The sequence below is a fragment of the Camellia sinensis genome, chromosome 6 (assembly GCF_055761805.1).
Source record: "Camellia sinensis isolate YWXY chromosome 6, ASM5576180v1, whole genome shotgun sequence".
Lineage (NCBI taxonomy): Eukaryota > Viridiplantae > Streptophyta > Magnoliopsida > Ericales > Theaceae > Camellia > Camellia sinensis.
The window spans coordinates 9883132-9905094 of record NC_138966.1 but is presented as its reverse complement, the minus strand read 5'-3'; positions in this window follow the sequence as shown (position 1 = coordinate 9905094).

Below are 21963 nucleotides of genomic sequence, written 5' to 3'. Positions count from 1 at the left end.
TTCAAAAATAAAATATTTAGCTGGCGACTCTGTATCTGGCAAAGCAATCTAATTTTGGCAATTTGATTCAAAATTGAATTTCCAAAAGATTTTTCGGATTTGGACTCTTTGGTGTTTATCAATTTCACATTGCACTTGTGAGATTAGATTCTGAACCTCGGGAGTTTGAACTGCAGGGCTTATATTTCGACCTTCTGAAAGGGAGTGCGAAAAACTCGAGCTATAGTTTTTGGCGACTCTGTTGGGGAATTAGAGAACTTGACTTGAAATTCATGATATGAAATTTTATTTACACTTATATGTTTCTTTGCATTGCGTTTGCATTGGTGCGTTTAAGTCATTGTGTTTGCCATTTGCTATTCCTGGACAGTTTGCCTAAAAAGCTTGCCAAAAGGCTGACTGGTCGCGGGCTCTGCCACGATGGGAACACAACCCGTGGATCTGGACTACCACTATGCCGTTTGATCCTCTTTTCACTTCTCGGTGTTTGGTGTGAGAGGTATATTAGGTAGTCTTGCTGAGGTACCCTTTTGACCATTTGGCCTAGTTGCATATCGAAAAGCCATAAAGACTGTTCCAAACTAGGACAGGTTACTCACCCGAATTTAGGAATGCGTGAAACCACTTTGTTTGAATAGTGAACCCTAGTTCCTGACGAAACTAGGATATGGTAACCTTACCCTCTCATAGGGGTGTTTTGGATCTCACTTAATTGGTATGTGCTTTACAGTAAAACTGTATAGGAACGTGCATATCAATTGCAAGTTGGGTATCAGTTTTGGGGGCATAATTCAATGTTGAGAGTAGCCCTACAGCTTTGATTACATCTGTGCGTTGTTGACATCTGAGCTGAGGTGCTGTGCGTTTTTCTGATTTCTGCTTTCTGTTTTCTTTATTTCTTTTTGGTAGGTAGTTTATCACAATAGCTTCGGAATGTTTGGATATCCCCCGAGCACTCTAGACTCGTGTTAGGAGGCTTTATAGATCCAGAGACCTTGTTAGAGGACAGCCTGTGTTTGCTTCACTCCCACCGGTTACTAAACAGAGAAGAGTTAGGCATAATTCACCAACGATCACCTACATCTAGTCAGACTCAGTTTTCTACATCCGGTCCAGTACGAGATTACTCACCCATCCCGATGGCACAATATCCCCCAGTTAGCATGGAGGACCTAATCCACCACCTTCAGCAAACAGTTGAAACCATGCAGCAAGACGTTGCTCGTCAGGCTGAAGTCACAACCCATCAAGCTGAAGTAATAAATAGGCAGCAACAACAACAACCACAGCCGGCAGTGGCTTCTACATCTCATGCACGTCCTACAGGTATTCTAGCACCCGGAGCCACAGTCCATACTGCTAATGCCCAAGCTGAGAATCAAGGTAATCCGGCAGAGCCAATCCCACCGCAGGCCTCCAAAGCACCTGTGTATCCAACCGAGGCTCCATTTGAATTTGAAGTTGACCCGACTATGCTTAAGGTCAACAAACTGGAGAAGCTTTTCAAGCGGGCACATGGCGTGAACTCTATCCTCGACATCGAAGATGTATATATTGACTTTGCAGTAACTTTGCTAGACCGGTTCAAAATGCCACACATAGATCAGTCCGATGGTTTCGGAGACCCCATGGTTCATCTTCGGCTGTTCTCAGACATTCTGCGGTCGATGAGCCTTACTAGATTGCAAAAACTCTCACTCTTTGGCTGGACCCTGTCGGGTATAGCAGCTATCTAGTATGCGAAGCTCGAGGATTTTTTGAAGTAGAGTTAGGAGGAAATGGCTAAGGCCTTTATTGCACAGTACTCATACAACACCCAAATCGAGGTTATAACCCCCGATCTCAAAGCAACGCGCCAGAAGCCAAAAGAGGGCTTTTCAAAATTCGTAACAAGATGGAGGGCCAAGGCTTCAATGATGACTACACGACATTCAGAGAAAGACCAGATAAGAATGATAGTTTGTAATCTGCACGGAAAATTGCTGTAGAAAATGATAGTCCTACCCTTGTTCACATTCATCGAGCTCTATGAGATAGGAGTCTAGATTGAAGGCGCGATGAAACAGGGGTTGATAACTGATGAGAAAGAGCAGGCCAAGAGGCCTTTTGTGAGCAGTTCTAATGCAACCACCAGTGGAAGCACAACTGCGCAGCCGTCGGATGTGAATGTTGTCACCACTACAACCAAGACCTCCAATCCTTTTTCCAGTACAACCTCGCAAACTTCAAACAACCAGGCCTGATCCCAGAGGACCTTTACCCCACTTTACATGCCTTTATCACAAGCCTTGAGGGTGCTGATAAAAAAGGGACACCTCAAGCCATTAGAACCTCGCCTACCGAAACACAACCTAGCCAAGTACTGTGCGTTTCACCAGCAGCACGGTCACGACACCGACCAATGCTTCCGGTTGCGTCATGAGATTCAAGATCTCATTGACAACAAGGTGATCGCACCACTCCAAAAGCCAAATGTAACCACTAACCCTCTCCCGGCCCATAACCAAGTTCTTCCAACTCACAACCTAAACCTAATCCATACACTGGCCCTTCCCTACGACCCTAGCGTATATATTACCCCTTTCTACCTACCCAAACTGATGTTGTTCATTCCTAAAAGCACAGATTTGTACATGATGGACACGTCCACACTTCAACTTGAACCCGTGGTGGTGACAGTGCCGTGGTAGTGACAGTGGCCGGATAAGGGAGGTTGGCCTTAGAGGAGAGTATGAGTTCGTTGCCTGAGTGCTCTGAGGATTTGACTGAGGGAGAGAATGATTCGTGTCGTTACATTGTGCCAGTTGATCAAGTCAAGCCGAAAGTGGCATTGCCAACAGCAGTGGAGGTCAATGTGGTTAGAGAAGATGGCCCGAGCTAAGATTTGAATGATCTGGCAGAATTAGAGGAGGACTTAGACAATCTGCAGTTCTATGACAAACAAGATCAGGGGGATGTGCAGATTGATTGGTTTGATTTGAATGGGTCAACGAACAACTCGGGATGGTTGAGTGATGAACCTCACCGGGAGGAAGGAAATGAAACAAAATCAGAAGAAAAGGAAGCAAGAATAACTACAGTGGCCGGAATGGCTGATGAAGATGGGAAACTGCCATATAGCACCGGTGTCGAGAATTTAGCTCAAGAATTGAGCATAGTGAGTACTGCAAACACCGAACAAGAAGCTGCATTGAAGCAGTTTGTGCAAGAAAGAGATCAAGACAAACAGGAAGCTAAAAAAGCCCAACACCCTGCCGGGGGGGGGGTACTCCTGATGAAAGAATGATCAGAATGAATCGGACAATTGTTTGTCGGTTGCCGGAGGTATATGGTGGGAGGATGATGATTTACATCTGGTCCACATCGATGAAGACTGGGGTGGATGCCTGCCAGATAACACATGGTACGCTGAAGAGATAGACCATATGACTAGAAATGCACAGTATTTCAAGCCACCACACTTAGACTAAGCTGAGGCCTCTGGGAAAGATAGAGAGGTTGAGAAGCAGAAAGAGAAACAATTGGAAGAAGAGGCAGTGTTAAAATAACTAAAGAAGATCCAAGCTGATATTTCAATCTGGGGTCTGCTCATGGCTTCACGAGTACATCGACGGGCTGTACTATCAGCGATGGACAGGGCCAAGTTGTCCATTAACACTACCCTTGAACTGCTCATGGGATTGGTCTTCCCAAGAGGTGCTACTCCAACTTTAACCTTTTTCGAGAAAGAACTCCCGCCAGAAGGCTCAACACACAACAAACCTCTGTACATATCTATTAAGTGTAGAGAAAAATGGGTGCTAGTGGTGTTAGTCGATACTGGGTCAACTATCAATGTCTGTCCATCTCGTACAGCTTATGCCATCAGTCTGAAACCAGCAGATTTTGTGTCCACAACCCAAGTGATTCGAGCATATGACAATACAAGTAGGGAGGTTATGGGCATAGTTCAAATCAAAGTTCAGGTGGGCCCATCACAACAGGATATTGAGTTTCGTGTCCTAGGTGTACCGGCCACTTTCAACTTACTGCTAGGGAGGCCCTGGCTTTACCTTGTGAAAGAAATCTCTTCTACCTTCCATCAAATGCTGAAATACCCTCATGGGAAGGAAATGGCTATTGTGTTTAGGAATTCGTCCATACATCCTCTGCCAGGGGTAACTACACTAATACTGGAGATCATTCATGGTAATGAGGATGTATTCCTTTTAGGATTTACTCTGGCCGAGGCTCGGGTGGTTCAGAATATCTTGGCAGCTGATGAGGGCATGTATGTCAACGCCCAATCAGTCTATTTCATGAACAAACTCCAACACGTGCCAGGAATAGGACTGGGAAGAAGTGGCCGGAAAGGCGTCACAACATTGGCCAATGTGTCGCATAATCCACATGTTTCTGGTCTTGGTTATACGCCCACCAAAGAGGATTGGGCTAGGAAAAGAAAAGAGATGGTAGGCAGAGCTAGAGCCAAACAGGTTGGGAAACACTATAAGGTTATTTACAGGCCGATCTGAGAAACGTTGAATGGTCACTTTGTTTGGGAGGGTAAAGACTTCCCATTTTGTGGCTTTCTCGAGCCCTGGTTGAATTCTACGAAGCAACATGTTCCTGGTTTCTAAATCTTCTTTGACCTATAGTTACAAAACAGTGATGCCGAGGAAAAGGCTGAGCCAACTGCTGAAGTTAAACAGGGCATAGAAAGTGACTCGGACAATAGGCATCTTGGAGTAGGAGCAATATCGGCATGTCTCCGTTCAGATCTTCTGGCTGACTCAAAGAGCTTGGGGGATAACCTGACCATCTCCATAATCAGGGACCAATTGGGTGTAAACCCATCTAGCAGCATTTTGGATGCGTCTAAAGCGCCATCTCTCATTTGGCAATTGGAGGAGGGTTACTTGTCTAGTAGTTCTGAGTCGGGTAGTGAGCCAGAATCTGATTCCACAGAGTCTGTGGAGTCGGAATCAGATTCCGGTTCTTCTGAGTTTGAGTCCGGTATTCCTGGGGGTGATAACTCGGATGCCAAAGTCTTGTCTAGGTCCTCTTTTTCTTTTTTTTTGAGTCGGTTGTAACTAAAGAGCTGGATGAGTTGGACTTTATGAATTAGAATGTCGCTGCTAATTCTGAGTATTTCTCTATGCCGCTTGTTTACTGCATTGATCAGGATTTTCAAAATTTTAATGAAAACGAAGAGGAAAGAATTCCTCTGGTTTTGAAAAATTTGATTAATTAAGAGGAGGAGAGGTTTGCCAAACCCCTTGCTGATGAAATTATTGCTTTTAATGTGGGTACTGAGAAGGATTCACGTCTGGTATAGATCAGGTCCACGCTGTCTTCGGAGGAGCGCGAGCACTTAGTCACTTTATTAAAAGATTTCAAAGATGTTTTCACGTGATCCTACGAAGACATGCCTGGAATCGATCCTGAGATTGTACAACATCGGATCCCTCTTGACCCCGAGGCTCGACCCGTCAAACAGAAGTTGCGGAGAATACGTTCGAATTGGGCTTTGAAAATTAAGGAAGAAGTTACCAAGCAGATTGAGGCAGGGTTCTTGCTTGTGTCTGAGTATCCAACGTGGTTGGCCAACATTGTTCCAGTCCCAAAGAAGGATGGCAGAATCAGAGTCTGTGTTGACTTCAGGGATCTGAATAAGGCTAGTCCAAAGGATGATTTTCCCCTGCTACATATTGATGAGTTGGTAGACTTCACCGCGGGTCATGCATTGCTCTCCTTCATAGACGAGTTTTCCGCGTATGACCAGATTCTAATGGCACTCGAGGATAGAGAGAAAACTACATTTACTATGCCGTGGGGAACCTACTACTATCGGGTGATGCCGTTTGGGCTGAAGAATGCCGGGGCTACCTATGAAAGGGCTGCAACCACTATTTTTCATGATATGATCCACAAAGAGGTCGAGGTGTACGTGAACAACATGATTGTCAAATCCAAAGAAAGAGAGGGCCACTATACTGCCTTGAAGAAATTTTTTCAATGGATTAGAGAATACAGACTGAGGTTGAACCCGCAGAAGTGTACTTTTGGTGTGACAGCAGGGAAAATGTTGGGTTTCTTGATCACACAGAGGGGCATCGAGGTAGATCCTTCCAAAATCAAGGCCATCCTAGAAATGCCACCACCAAGGATTGAAAAAAGGTGCGAGACTTTCTGAGTAAAGTGCAATTCATAAGACGGTTTATTTCTAAATTAACCTTGACTTGTGAACCACTATTTGGTCTCCTAAAGAAATGAAAGAAATTCTGATGGGATGATTGATGTCAATTCACTTTTGAGCAGATTAAGCAATATTTTCAAAATCTGCCTGTGTTGTTGCTGCAAGAGCTGGGGAGGCCTTTGATTTTATATCTGTCAGTCACGGACACAACGATAGGATGCATGCTTGCTTAGGAATATGAGGATAGGGTGGAGAAAGCCATCTATTACTTGAGCAAGAAAATACTGGATTATGAGACCCGCTACACTCTGTTGGAGAAAGCTTGCCTAGCTTTGGTATGGGCGACCAGGAAATTGAGGTACTACTTGTTAGCTCACTTCGTAATTCTGATTTTGAGATTAGATCCCATCAAATATATCTTTGAGAAACCAACTCTTACGGGTAGGCTAGTCCATTGGTTACTTCTTCTCTCTGAATTTGATTTGAAGTATGTCATTCGCAAGTCGGTCAAGGGGAGAGTAGAAGCAGAGTTTCTAGAAGATCATCTGGTGGAAGGGGATGAATCGATACAATACCTGCTTCCAGATGAAGCCATTCTGCAAGTTGAGGAAGAGACTTGGACAACGTACTTTGACGGAGTGTCTAATCAGTATGATTATAGGGTAAGTGTGTTGCTGATAGGACCCGATGACTCCCATATACCTTTAGCCTTTAAACTTCGGTTCAAGGTATCGAATAACGAAGTAGTATATGAGGCATGTATTGCTGGTTTGGAAGCCGCCCTGGAACTAGGGGCAAAAAGGTTAGACGTGATTGGGGACTCGAACTTAATTATGTCTTGAGCAAATGGAGACTGGAAGATCAAAGCAAAAAAGATAAAGATTTATCACCAGACCCTGGACGTTTTGATTCCTAGGTTTGAAATGCTGACTTTCGCGTATCTACTGAGAGAGAACAACAGGTTCGCTAATGCCTTATCAACTCTATCTTCCATGATAGATATCCCGTTTGGAGTCCGAATGTGTTCGATCATCATTAAGCAGAAGTATACGCCAGCCTATGAAACTATCACCGCAATAGATGAAACGCAAGATCAAAGGCCTTGGTACTACGATATTTGGAACTTTTTGGAAAAGGAGGTTTATCCACCAGGGGAAAATTCTAAGAACAAAAGGGGAATACGGCGAATAACCGTCCAATTTATCATCTGCAGAGGAAAACTATATAAGAGAGGTCATTTGGGAATGCACGAGTTGTGTGTCAAAGTAGAGGAATCAAAGCGCCTGATGGAGGCCATTCATGGAGGAGAGTGCGGAGTGCACATGAATGGAGTAATGTTAGCCCGAAAGATTCTTAGGCAAGGTTACTACTGGTCCACTATGGAGAAGGATTGTATTGGTTTTGTTCGGCGATACCATAGATGTCAAATTCATGCTAATCACATGAACATCCCGCCGTCAAAGCTGTACAATATGACTTCGCCATGGCCTTTCTCAGTCTTGGGAATTGACATCATTGGGGCAGTCACACCAAAAGGGTCGAACGACCGTGAATACATTCTGGTGGCAATTGATTACTTCACAAAGTGGGTAGAAGCTCAATCCTATGCAGTGTTGAAAGCAGCGCATATGGCTAAGTTCATCCGAAACAACATCATTTGTCGATATGGAGTCCCAAATGAGATCATTTTAGATAATGGTTCCCATTTCAAGAAAGAAGTGATAAACTTGTTGGAGAAATACAATGTGGCTTTCCATAAGTTATCTACATACCGGCCGCAAACCAACGGAGCTGTTGAGGCCGCCAATAAGAACATTAAGCATATTTTGTAGAAAATGATTGAGACCTACAGGGATTGGCTAGATAAATTGCCATTTGCACTTTGGGCCTACAGAACTTCAATCCGGACGTCTATAGGGGCAACTTCTTATTCTCTTGTCTATGGGATGAAAGCTATTATGCCAATCGAAATAGAAGTCCCGTCGTTATGGGTTATGGCTGAGTGTCAAATAGTAGAGGCGGACTGGCAGTAGAGCAGGTTTGAAGAACTGATGCTGTTTGATGAGAGAAGGCTGAAAGCATTGTACTATGTTCAAGGTCATCAACGCAGAATTGCTAGGGCTTTTAACAAGAAGGTTAAGTCCCGGAATCTCAAAGAGGGAGATATGGTGCTGAAAGACAACCGAGCCCCCATTCATGACCCTAGGGGCAAGTTCAAACCCAATTGGACTGGTCCTTACATCATCAAAAATATCTAGTCGAGTGGTGCTATTATTCTTATGGACCTGGATGGTGTAGAATTTTCCCAACCGATCAACGTGGACAAGTTGAAGAAATACTATCCCTGAGAGGCTCGCTAGGCCAAAAACCCGGAAGGAAGACCTACGCAAAAGTTAGAGCATGAAAAATTAGAAAGAAAGAAAGATTGAGCACGCAAGGTTAAAAACCCTAAAAGGCGGCGTTGGTGAAAGTTAGAGCGCAAAAGGAGAGAGTTAATACTTGAGTGAACCCAAACCGAACTACATAAGGCCTGATTCTCATCTTCGGGATACATAGGCAACTTCATCTTGAAGTTCGGCCTTAAATACCTCCAACTTAACTATCCTATTCATGTGTCTAATCAGGTCATCTTTGTCTGTTCTTTGCCTGAGGATTTGGTTGTGATCTTTACTTTAAGAGAAGAGTGGGTTATAGTGCAGAGCAGTGGTGTTCAAACAAGGGGCAATTTGTGGCCTTTTAATTCGGGTTGTACATCTCGAGGATTGATTTCGTGTGTGTCAAGTGGTGATCCTTTTTGAAAATGGTTTTGAAAAGTTTTAATAAAAGTTGATTTTGTTCAAATTTTACTTTTTACAGCTTAGACCATTTTTGGACCAAAAGAAATTTTTTTAGTGCTCACAACTTTAATTTCATTGATTTCAATACAAAGTTCTCCACCTCTCTGATATGAATCAAAGATGCTTTTATTACATCAAAAACTTGAAAAGAAAGGTCAAAGCAATAAACTAGGGCATAGATGAGTCAGGTGCGCCTGCGTCCCCTGCTCGTGCTGGTAGAAGCTTCTGAAGCCAAAATGGGCCCAGTTTGTGCCTTATCCTCGAGCCAAGCTAAGCACTCGCCAGAAAGTGCGCGATTGAAACTAGGGGCAACGGCCAGAAGCTCTCTCGTCCTCAAAGTAGTAAGGTACCTAGCCAAATGTGAACCTCGAATGGAGAATGAAACTGGGTATTCTATTTTCTCCTCTGGACAGGTCTGATCATGCCCAAACTGATGTTTGAACCAGAATGGGAAGTAGAATACGCAGTGTGTCAGGCCAATCAGCTAAATCCCGGGTTGCTGAGTCATGCCGTAGCTCATCTCAGTCAAATTAAGCCAGGGGCAACGCCAAGAACGTCAACAGCAGATCTGTTGCACATCCAATGGCACCACTATCTCTCGTTCGGGAAATCTACTAGTCGGTAGTGAAAGAAATAGCCTTGAGCTGAGTACTTAGGGTAAGAGTTCACTACCTTCAGCTTATCCATAAGCCACACCTAGGAAGGGATGAAAGAAAAGAGAGATGTATGTTGAGAGAAAATTGAGAAAAGGATTTTAAGAGAAAAATAGAGCATGAATGCCGAGTGATGTGAGAAACACATATGAGAAAGGGTGGGAAACATTATCTGCAGAAGTAGTGGACTCCCCGCAATTTGGTAGTTTCCCGTCGATGAAAAGTGTCCAAGCCCATCAAAGTCTTGGCCAACACTAAGCCAATGGAACTTTTGCCTTCTTTCAAACTTTGGACCACTTCGATCAATCGAATGCTGGACCACTTCAATCTACCGAACGCTGGACCTGCCAAAACTTGGGGCAAAAAGGAAATAAACCAGCACACATAAGCAGAGGGCATGTTGTCGAAACCCTCGCCAGAGAAGGTCACCTTGGTCACCAACGCCAAAAAATCGATGAATCAGGCTGGGAATATCCAGCTCTCTATTGTGAACCAAAGATCGAACCTCGTGTAGAGCGAGCCCACACATCCATCCTAAAGCTTGGACGTGGCCAAAACGGGGCTAAGGTATGACATTCTCATCGCGCCGGGATTCCATTAGTGCCTGAAATTCTTCAATGGTCAGGCATATTTCTTGTCCCCCGAAGCTAAATACATGTGTGACTGGGTTCCAACATCGAACCGCGACATGGAAGAATGGAAAGCAAAGAGAAGTTCGACTCAAAGGAAAAAGGGCATTTCAGTCGAAGCCACAAAAATTTACCTTTTCCGAGCCATCCAAAGTGGCTATCCAGTCTTGAAGCCTGCTGACAAATAACATCTCCATTTTGAGAGCAAAATACCAAAGACTTGTAAGTTTGCCAGAAAAATAGCATGGGAGCACTATTTATAGAGTTTGAGAAGGAGTTGAGCATGACAAATGGACATCACTGACCGATATCACATTGATGGCCGGCCATGCATCAGTGATAGCCGACCGTGCATCAGTGAAGCCCGGTCGGGTCTTGGTGTTGGTCCAGTGCAGATCAGTTGCAGTAAAAGCTGGCCTTTGTTCAGGTGGACTTCAACTGTACTTTTGAGTTTTGTTTTGTTTGTACCAAGTGTTTGTTAGTTTTTTTGAGTTGTTTTCATTTTGTTTTTCTATTATCGAGTTGTATTTTAAATTTTGACCGGTTGTACGTCATTGTCCGATTCACCAATCAATTCAAGAACAAAGTATTCATAGTTCCAAAAGTTACAATGCATGGGTTACACCATTCATCACATGCAAATTCCATTCATCATATTGTGCAAAGAGATCATTCAACAAAACTTGTCCTTTTATAACTGGTGGGTCTAACCCCGATCGTTGTTTTACAAAGCCAAAACAAAAGAAAAGTCTTCGAAAATAAAAAGTCTATCCAAAGCTAGTTTTATAACTACATAACAAAATGAAAGCAAAAGCAAAAGAAAAATAATAGCAAAATCATCATCGTCATCAGTAACCCATCATTGCTTTCTTCCTCCTTGGCTGTAGAGGAGGTGTATCGCTGTCATCGCAGAGGCTGCCGGACTGCAGGTCAATCTTCTCTCTCTCGTCCTCAGGGGTCGTGGACCCGTCAAAAGACTCCTCAAAAGGCGAGTGCTGTCTCACTCAACCTCTCCCCCAATCGGTGCCTCCTCGACCTCTCACTAGGCCCCGTCTCTGCCTACTGGCTGGGGAAGGTCTTGTAGGCACTGTTGGCGCCAGCTCAAGTTGAAAAGAGGACATATATCAGTAGGAGTAAACAAAGTGTATAGTATGGAAATAAGTACAGTAAACCGCAGATAGAATGTACCTCGATCCCATGGGTGACTAAGGCAGTCTGCCTCTTCCGTACCATCAGGAGTAGTCAGTCGATCATCCGAAGAAACTCCTCACCAAATGCCCAGGGAATCTGGAAAAGAACAAAATCTGAGAAAGGCAGACAGAAGTAATAGTAGAACAATGAAGATGAATGGTAGAAAATAAGCTAAAGTACAATATGGACTAGAATAAAGAAATGTGTACTTGCTTAACGCCAGGGGAAAACACGAGCTTGCGGTCCCTCTCCTCGATGTGCTCCAGTGGGATCTGCTCAATCACTCTGTCCGGACGCATGTATATGATCTCGGTGGGTATCACAGGAAATCCAAGAATGGGAGTGTAATAACCCAACCCTCGTACATGTTTTCTGGTATGCTTTTAGTTCCCCATTCTGTGTATTTGTATGCTTATTGTGAAATTTCATGTGAAAGTGAGTTTAATTAAGTGAATCTTATGATTATAGATTCGTATCTGTCTAATAAGAGAAATATATGTTACAATTATAATGTTTGGACAAGAAATTGGAAGCCTTAGAGGCTCGATAATCCGAAATTGATTTTATATTTTAGATCAGCATGATTTTTAGGTCTTAATAGGATTTTCTGTAAAATTTTGATTTGGAATGATTAAACTGATTGATTTTCGTCCTTATTCATCTTTTATATATAATTGTCCCTTAAACATTTGACTTGGGGAATCCATTTCAAAATATCTCCTGGGAGAGAATTAGAGAAGAAGAATAAAGGGGAGAGAACTTCACCAAGGAAGAGATTGGGAATTTGAGAGGGTTTGTTGAGATTTAAGCCCAAGGTAAGTTTAATTCACCTTGTTCAACCTTTTTCTTGGAGTTGAGTAAAACATCTCCTTTTATTCATACCATCTAGGGTTGCAATTGAGATTTTGTGTGTGTATGTTGGCCAATTGGCAAAGATAATCTTATCATTTCGTTATATTGATTTAATTTGAACCATCTAGTGAGAACTACATCTTATTTCTTCAATTGCTAAGTTGAGCTCATCTATGTGAACAAATGGCTATATATGTATATATATATGTGTGTGTGTAAGGAAGTTGGAAATATTATGGAATTGAGTTATGTTTATGAGTTTTAAGGGTTAAAGATCTAATTCATATTTAGATTGATATATGTTTGTAATTCCTATTTACATGATTTTTGAACCATGTTCTAGCAATTAATGGACCTATTTTGAGCCTTGTAAATGCTTACCAAAATTAGGTTTTTGCTTGAATTTTGGACTGCAAACTGGGCAGAATCGCCGCACGTGCGGAGGTCATGGCCGCACGTACGGGAGCACCACCGCACGTGCGGAGGTCATGGCCGCACGTGCGGAAAACAGGGGAAAATTAAGCTGAAGACACTATAAAATATGCACATGTGGGGCTCACAGCCGCACGTGTGGCCCATGCTGGAAATTTTTGTCTACTCTGTTTTACGTGCTTGACCCTCTAATATTATTGAAATCTGTATTTGATGCCTTTGAATGTTTGTAAATTCGTTTGAAGCGAAACGAATCAGAAAATGATTTAAAAAGGAAAAGAAACTAATTTATGAATTGTGCATGTGTGTAGGTCACAATCTGAGAGAAACTATCGCTCCGCTACAGCACAGTGAGTAATAGTACTGTAGTAGTACACTTTACTTATCGCTAATGATTGTTGTTAGCACTCTGTTAATCGCAAGTCAACTGTGTTAACTTATGTGAACGTTTGGTAAAATCTGTGAACATCTATATGACTCTGAGACTAGTCTATTCTGTTGATATCTGGGCCTAAGGCCAATCTGTAAAAGCTGTTAGACCTATGGCCATTCTGTATGCTACTGGGCTTAAAGCCATTCTATATAAAATCTGGGCCTAAGGCCATTCTAAAAACATTTATGGAATGAGCTTAATCACATAACCTTTGCACTTATATACACTATAATGCAAGTTAATCATTGAATTGTTTAAGTACTATTATTCGCTGAGCTTCGCTCACTCTGTGTTATGTCTATCTCTGTAGGTACTCAGTCTGGAGGTCAGTCCTAGTCCAGCTTGGACCACTTATCTTTTGCCCATTACACCACGACCAAACACTTAGATGAAGCTCATTCATTTTGTGGAGTCCTTGCAGAGCTTTTAGCTTCGTGCCCTGAACCTTTTGTCTAATGTTTTAAAACATGATTAACTTCTCTTAACATAGTTTTGTTACATCCTCAGACTCGGGGGTGGGTCTGTATATTTGTATATATGTAATTATGTGTGTGTTTATCATACGTTAAATTACCTAACATAAAGTGTTTGATCCTGGCATGTTAGTATTAGCTCAATGGATGTTATTATGCATTGTAAAATGCTTCCGTTCAGGCCCCATACGTTATACATATTGAATTTGATGTCCGTTTCTGAAGTGATCATGCCCAAACTTTTAGGGGTGGGTTTGGAGTGTGACAGGGAGCAACAGTAGGCGCACCTCCAGCAGGCGCACCGCCAGTCCCAGCAGCAGTAGTAGCAGCAACCTCTGGCACAACTCGAGCCACTCTTGGAGTAAGATGTGCCATCACCCGAGTATGTAAGAAGGCAGTGAGATCTCCAGGCTCATGATGACAATTGCCGTCTTTGCCTATCATCAAGAGGTTGAGCTCAGGACCATCTTGTAGATTATCCGCTACCCTCATGCCGGGAGAAGGAGGATATGAAATGTCGGGGTCAGCAACGCCCCGCATCTGGCAGGTGAACCTCTTTTCCAGGTAGTATGCTCCGCCAAAGGGGCCCTCGAACAGGATCCTCATCGTGGAGGCATACCAAGCAGCGGCATAGGTCGTTCTCGACACCTGGGGAATGCCCGCCCAAGGGTGCCAGGCAACCTGTGAAATCAGTGCAGTGTCAGATGTTAGTGCAACATGAGGAAATCAATGCAGTGTCAGATGTCAGTGTAGCATGAGGAAATCAGTGCAATGTCAAATGTCAATGTAGTGTGAAATTAGTGCAGTGTCAGAAATCAATATAATGTCAGAAGTTAGTGTAGTATGAGAATGATAATATGGTACAGATGCAACAGCATGAGAATGATCGTGTAGTGTGGAACAATGTAATATGTTTATAATCGCTAACAGCTAAAGACTGGCATTATGCTTACCTTGTCCGCCGTAATCGTGTCAAAGAAGCGGCGAAAGTACGGGAAGGTTCGGTCTACAAGGCGATGTTGCTCGAACCGCGAATTGTAGTATCGAGAGCGGGGTATTGACAACTCGATCGGCCTCACTGGGACTAGAGCCAGGCAAGTGAAATATGTGTACACCCAAAGCTACAAACAAAAGGCAAACAGAAGACATGAGAAAATGGATCAGATGAGCAAGAAATGTAGCAGTGAATAGGATGTAAAGCGTATCAGAAAAGTTGGTATAGGTGATACCTCCCAAACCCTCCAGTAGCCGCCGAGTGAATCCGCCTTGCGGCTTGAGATGGAGCTCATGTAGCCGTATAAAGTGGCTAGGCCTACGCCATCTCAGTCGTACTCCACCACCCGAGGAAGGTGTACCAGTGCCCCTAGAATATATAACCTTATGGTATTTTCCTTGTTCGCAAATAGGGTAGTACCGAGAAGATATATGAGAATGCCGCAGGCGTATTGGGCAACCTCACCTGCAATAGCTGGCTGAGTGCCGGAAAAGTGCTCTAGGAACCAGCTGTAGTGCACCATCCTGTGGCTGGTAGTGTCTAGGATCGCCCCAAGAAGCTGGATCTGTGCATCCCTCCACTGGGTCATATCTGGATCAAAGGGGATTGGACCGCCGATCCCAACCCACAAACCGGTCAACATCGAGAAGTCGTATAGGGTCAGTGTCATCTCCCCGATCGAAAAAAAGTGGAATGAGTTAGTGGTGTCGCACCATCTCTCTAGCAAGGCCCCATAAAGCCAAGACTCGACCCTCATTTGTATGAGCTTGGAGCAGAAGGGCCCAAAGCCTACAACATCTACTAAAGTGCAGACCTCTGTGGGAAGCCGCTCGTACCAAGGTCATGGACCGGATATAGAGCCGTAGCCGCCTATCCTCCTAGCAATCACCTATCAGTTGGAAGTTTTATCAGTATATGTACAGCAGAGATGAGTGGTTTGTTCATCAATTTCAACTTTCAACATGTATACAAAGTAAAATAAAGGGAAAAGTTATGTATCGTGGAGGCGTCAGCAGATACATGCTCCATGGGCTCTTGCAGTAGAGTGTCCTCATCTAGCCTTGGGATGAAGCCCTCGAATCTCAAGATGCCTCATGGGGGTGGCACATGTGTACGCAACTGGTATGCAGCCGCATCAAAGGGCCTCTCGGCAAGGGGAAGCAATGCAGCCTCTTCTGTCTCTATGTCTGCACCTAGGGCAGCACCAATACCTGCAACGGGGTCAGGGATAGGTACTTCATCGCTAGCCATAGAGAGGAGATTAAAAAGTGAAGAAAAAGCGAGTAGTTGGGTGTTTTTTGGAGTGAAAATCACAAAACCAAAACCCTAGGAGAGAGGAATGAGGAGGAGATATAAAAAAATCAAAGGGAAACGGGGAAAAGTTGGGAAAATATGTGAGGATCTAAGAAAAACCAAGAGAAAATTCAAACTTCACCAAACCAAATTTTGTTCTGTTCAAAAGATGGAGGATCAAGACGGTTTAAGGGAAAATTTTTGCAAAAGTTGTTGGGTAACTCAAGAAAAAGGGAAATCTAGAGAGAAAGAAAGTTTAGAGAGAAGGGGGAGGGGATTTCGACCTAGGTTGTGATCCAAATGAGGCTTGAAGTGTGTTTTAAACAACCACGGGCTTGCATTTTACTAAACTGCCCGTGGCCGATGTTGAAGGCCGATCGATTGCATTGAAGCTCGGCTGTGCATCGTCGAGGCTCGATCGACCTTTGGTGATTTCAATTCTATTTTTGTTTTGTTTTGTTGTTGTTTTTTTTTTTTTTTTTCATTTTGTTTGTGTGTGTTGCTGGTTATAATTATTTTATTTTATTTCATCATTATTTTAATTCTGAGTTTTAATTTTGGGTTTTAATTTGGGTGAAATAATGAGTTGTATGATAACAATGAAAAAATGAGTGCAACAAAAAAAAAAAAAAAAAAAACAACAACAACAATGAGTGGAAAAAAGAAAGAAATGAGAAAACAAAGAATTAAGGCAAATTAGCAAAGAGATCAAAGGAAATAAAGAGAGTGAACGTGATATCCACGTTTTGTTTTGTTGTGTGAGTGCATAATTTGATTTATTAAATTCATGATGTAACTTGTTTTATTGATGACTTGTTTTGTCTAGTTCGTAATTCATTCTATCATTTCTTATCACACGATATTGTATGTACGGTTCATTTAGAGGAGTTCCAGATAAGTCATTTGTGTCTCGGAAAGAGAACCTACATAGCTTTGTAGCTAAGATCTTGAGTGTATCTATCGTACACATTCATTTGTTTATTGCACATATTCGCCTGTTTACTTTGTGCATCTATCGCGCACCTCTCTGTTTTATCTCGGGACGTGTGAAACACGACCTCGAGCAGTTTTGTTTCTCAGGACACGTGAAATGCGGCCCTAGGCGGGTTGTATCTCGGGACGTGTGAAACACGGCTCCGAGCCATTTTTGTTTCTCAAGATGCTTGAAATGTGACCTTGGGCGGGTTGTATCTCAGGACGTGTGAAACACGGCTCCGAGTGGTTTTTGTTTCTCAGGACGCGTGAAATGCTACCCTGGGCGGGTTGTATCTCGAGACTTGTGAAACACAGCTCTGAGTGGTTTTTGTTTCTCAGGACTCGTGAAACGCGGCCTTAGGCGGGTTTTACCTCGGGACGTGTGAAACACGACCCTGAGCGGTTTTCGTCTTCTTGTTTCTCGGGATGCGTAAAATGTGGCCCTGTGTGCTGTTCTCTTTCCTTACCTTGTGCCTTGGCATGGGAAGATTGTGTTTTGAATCTCTTCGCTTTAAATTTGAAGCTGTTTATTCATGTATTGTTATATCTTGTGTAATCTACTTGTTATTGCTTATTGCATCATCTTGCATGATCATAAGTTTTCAAAATAATCGACTTCGCGAAGCGTGTCAGTCCGTCTTTCAAAGTTGCATCATGCAGATTATTTGTATTTTGCCCCAGAACTATGCTGGTTTGATTCCTTGCAAAGGGATACGTAGGCAGCCTACGAGCGCAACCATTTATTTTTGTCTTATTTTTTTGCCCAAGTCTTGCGGCCTTGTCAAATGGGTCGTCTCTAGGCTTTGACATTCACTCCTGTCATTTCATGACTTCGAGCTCTGTCAAAGAGGGGCAACTATAGACACCCCATTTTTGATTACTCGTAAGACTTAGGCGCTTGGTTCGATACACTCGATGATGAAAGTTGAATTGTGAATTCACAGCAATTCGGATTTAATCAGGCTCTCGAAATAACCTCAAATCTTCAACATTTACCTTGTTTGAACTTGTGAGTTTCATTTTTGGACCTTTTTCCACTTTGAGTTGAGTTTGAACCAAAAAACAGGGGAAGACATCAAAGCCCGCCTGTGCATCAGTGATGGTCGGCCGTGGCTATGAATGGCCAGCCGGTCCTTGGTGGCGAAAAACACTGTTCTGGGCTGGAGCTCACCAGCTGTCCATTTTTGAAGATATTTATCACCTTTCGAGCTTAAATTCTATAAAAACAAAGCTGTGTTTTTGTTTTGAGGGTTGATCAAAATTTAGAGAGCCTATATACACCTTGAGAGCTCTTTCCTTCTCCTTCTTCCATTGCAAGCAACAATTAAGCTAACCTAGCTTCCTTGTGTCATCTATATACTCCATATACAACGTTGTCTCACCACCTTAGAGTCTTGGTTGATCTTGGAGAAGCATAATTCAAGCTTGAGAGTAGGTTGAAACCAAGTTTGGATCACAAACAACAAGCTTACCTCTTGAAAGGTATAAGCTTTTTTTTTTTTTTCTCTCTCGCTTTCATTTCTTCCATTTGCTTCATAATTCTTACTATTTTGTGTTGTTTTGAGTCTATTTGAAGTGTTCAAGGTTGGGTTTGAAGAGCTACCAAAAGGGTAGAGAGAGCTTTCTCTTTCTACACCTTTACCCATAGCTCAAACCCTTCATTTTTCACTCTTTTTCTTTGATATCTACACTGATTTTCAGAGTTTTTAAGGGCCAAAAATCATGTTTTGAAGTTTCAAAAGTGGAGGGGTTAGCCACCCCTTCTTATTCTTGCTCACTAGCCATCATTCTTTTCTTTATTGTTTAGCTTTTTAGGCTATTTTCATCAACTTTTAGCCTCTATTTTTCATATGTTAAGGGCTATTTTTAGGGCTGTCCAAGCCTTTTACATTGGTTCATGCTATGTTTAGTTCATTTGTTATCTCGTAAATTAGTATACATAATTTGTTACATGTTATTCCAAGCCTCCCTTTACTAATTTCCATGTTTAAGAGTCTAAGTTTAACAATTAATCCACCATTTGTCTCTTTCATGCTTGAGAATGATTTTAAAAGAACGAGGTTGCTCAAAACATGTAACTGAGACTCCTACTTAATGGCTTAATCTTTTCAAAGATTTATTGCCAACGATACAGTCTCTCTCATGCTTTAGAAGAACCTCTTGTTTGACATTTCTTCTTGTTTAGAGGACTTTAACATCACTATGGATAAATGGACTAAAGAATGGCAAGGCTTCATAAAATTGGCTTAAAACTTGGATCAATACACATAAAGAAAATGGCTTAAATTGCTTTAACTTGGCCGAACGTTATGCCAAGTTACTTGTGTCAAGAGTCGTCACATGCTAATCCATAGCATTTTGATGATTCTTGAAGCATTGCAACCTTTATCTTTGAGTTCATACCATGACAAGAGAGAGGGGTGGTCTTATTCTTTGCATTTTATCGACTTTTGTCCAAGATCGCATCCGAGATCATCAAGCAACCATTTTGCTCATTGATGGTTTTGGAATCAATTTCAACCTTCTCTCGAGGCTTTCCCATGACAGAGGAGAAAGAAAGGGACAAATAGAGCTTGAGGACACTTTGTTTGCACTAGTTCACCTCAGAACAAAAAATAGAGCTTTGCACCAAATTGATGCATGGCTGGCCATCTATAGGCTCGGTCGGCCATCGGTGATGCACGACCGACCCTCAGTGTGTGGCTAGCAGTGCAGTTTTACCGAAAATAGAGGCAGTGGCTGAAGGTGAAACAGAGGCGGCTTGGGCAGACAGAGTAGTTCTCAGGCGCTGTGTAGGCACCCTTCATCCATTTTCAATTACGCATTTTGTCAAATGTAATTAATCTTGTTGTAATTAATTAGTTGGTTAACTAGAATTGTTAGTTAATTCATTTCATTTGTAATAATTAGCTTAATTAGATTCGCTTTAATTAGTTAGTTAATTAGCTAGTTTATCTATTCGGACTCTCTTCGTGAGAGCACAATGTTGTAATAATGTGTATGTCTTCCAACCCCACGTCTTTCTCCCTTTTATTTACTAGCTTACGATGGTTAGTTTAGGGACATCATATTTCAATTAGCATTCTCCATGCTTGCATCCATTCGTATTGCAGGCACTGTGGCTCGGTTCATCATTCTAACTACATCATTAGTTCAATACTTCTTTGAATACGTGCTTAGACCGCTTGTTATCAAAATTGATTCATATGCTGTAGACTTGACTTTCTTCGCGCGCCCCTCTTTCGGAGAGGCGTGAATTGGTCTCCTATAGTTTGGACTCCTGTCACTGTTGTGAATCTAATCTCACAAAGTGCAATGTGAAACTAATAAACATCAAAGAGTCCAATCCGGCAAATCATTTTGGAAAATCGATTATGAATCAAATAATGCCAAAACTGGACTGCTTTGCCAGATTACAGAGTCGCTACCTAAATATTTTATTTTTGGGAAATTTAGGAAACCCTAACTCGTGCCAAAGGCCACGTGTCCCTCGTCACCAAAGTTGCCTCGGCTAGGGAACTTGGGTACTAGAGGGGAAGGTCCTGAAATGAGCACCCCCGCTCGCCCGATCAAAGGATCGGCCTTTACTAAGCATGATATGTTGTTTTATAAACACGTGTTTTTATTCTGGTTATTAATCTAGCTTTACTATGTGATGCTCGCAAGCAAGTATAGACTAAATCGCAAGAATTGGAACAACTCAATTCATGTTTATTTTTGAAAATGGTTTGAAAATGCCACCCTCAAGTGGGCTAAAGCGCTGATTTGCCACCCTCAAGTGGGCTTTAAAACATGATTTGCCACTTCGCAAAGTGGGCTTAAAACTCACATTTATCGAATTGTTCTAATTTAAGCAACAAAGCATTCATCCACAGGCATTCATGCAGTTTATCAACTAAGTAAATAGCCTCATGGAAAGCATGCGAACACATGGCATTATGACAATCACACTCATGCAATATGCTAAAGCGTAAAAGCTTACCGAGTACTCTAAGCCAAAAACAAAAGCTAGTTAGAAAACAATGCATGATCCTAATTATACAAGATGCCTAATACAACACATGCAATAATGCAACTAAATAGGCTCGACTACCTAATCATGGTATTTGCAACACTTTGATAACATGCTTTTATACACGTATTCAAATAAGTATTGAAATACAATACAGTTTGAATGATGCGCCGAGCCTGGTGCATGCAAGACAAATGAATGATGCAAACATGCAAGCATAAGGTATGCTAATCAAAACGTGTCCTAATCTAACCATCGAAAGTAGTTAAATTAAAGGGAGAAAGACATGGGGTTGGAAGACATGCACAAACGCACGCACCCTTATTACAACATTACACCCTCTCGAAGGAGGGTCCGAATAAATAAGTTAAGCTAGACTAAGCTAATCTAATTATTACAAAACGAAACTAATTAACTATTCTAGCTAATTAATTATTACAACACAATTGAATAACTAGCTATGCTAAGCTAAAATATTACAAAACAGATTAAACTAATTAATTACAGCACTTGTAATGATTAGCTACAACTAGCTAATAAAGAAATAAAATGGCCTCGCGGGCGAGGGAGACATGCATGCTCGGTTGCATCCTCCCGAAAATCCATCACCTTGCCACCGGTTGCGTTTGTTTGCATTTGCCTTGATCTCTGAACGTTGAACCAATACTCCAGATTGCCTCTACTCCAACACATGAACACATTGGACTACCTTTGCATTGGTGGCCGGTCGGCTACTACAACTGGCCGGTTGGCAACTGTAACTGGCTGGTCGGCTACCTCACCTGGCCGGTCAGCTAGTGCAAGTGGCCGGTCGGCCACCCATTTTTCTAGACTTCTGTTTTTGCTGCAACAGAGAACAACAGAGGCAAAGCAAGGCATTTTGCAGGAAATGTATGTATTACCACTCTCCTCATCATTTCTCAAGCTCAAAGGAGTGTGGCGCTTGGCTCTCAAGCCACTAATCAAGCATCTCAATGCATGATGGCCAAAGGACCAAGCTTGTACAAGCTT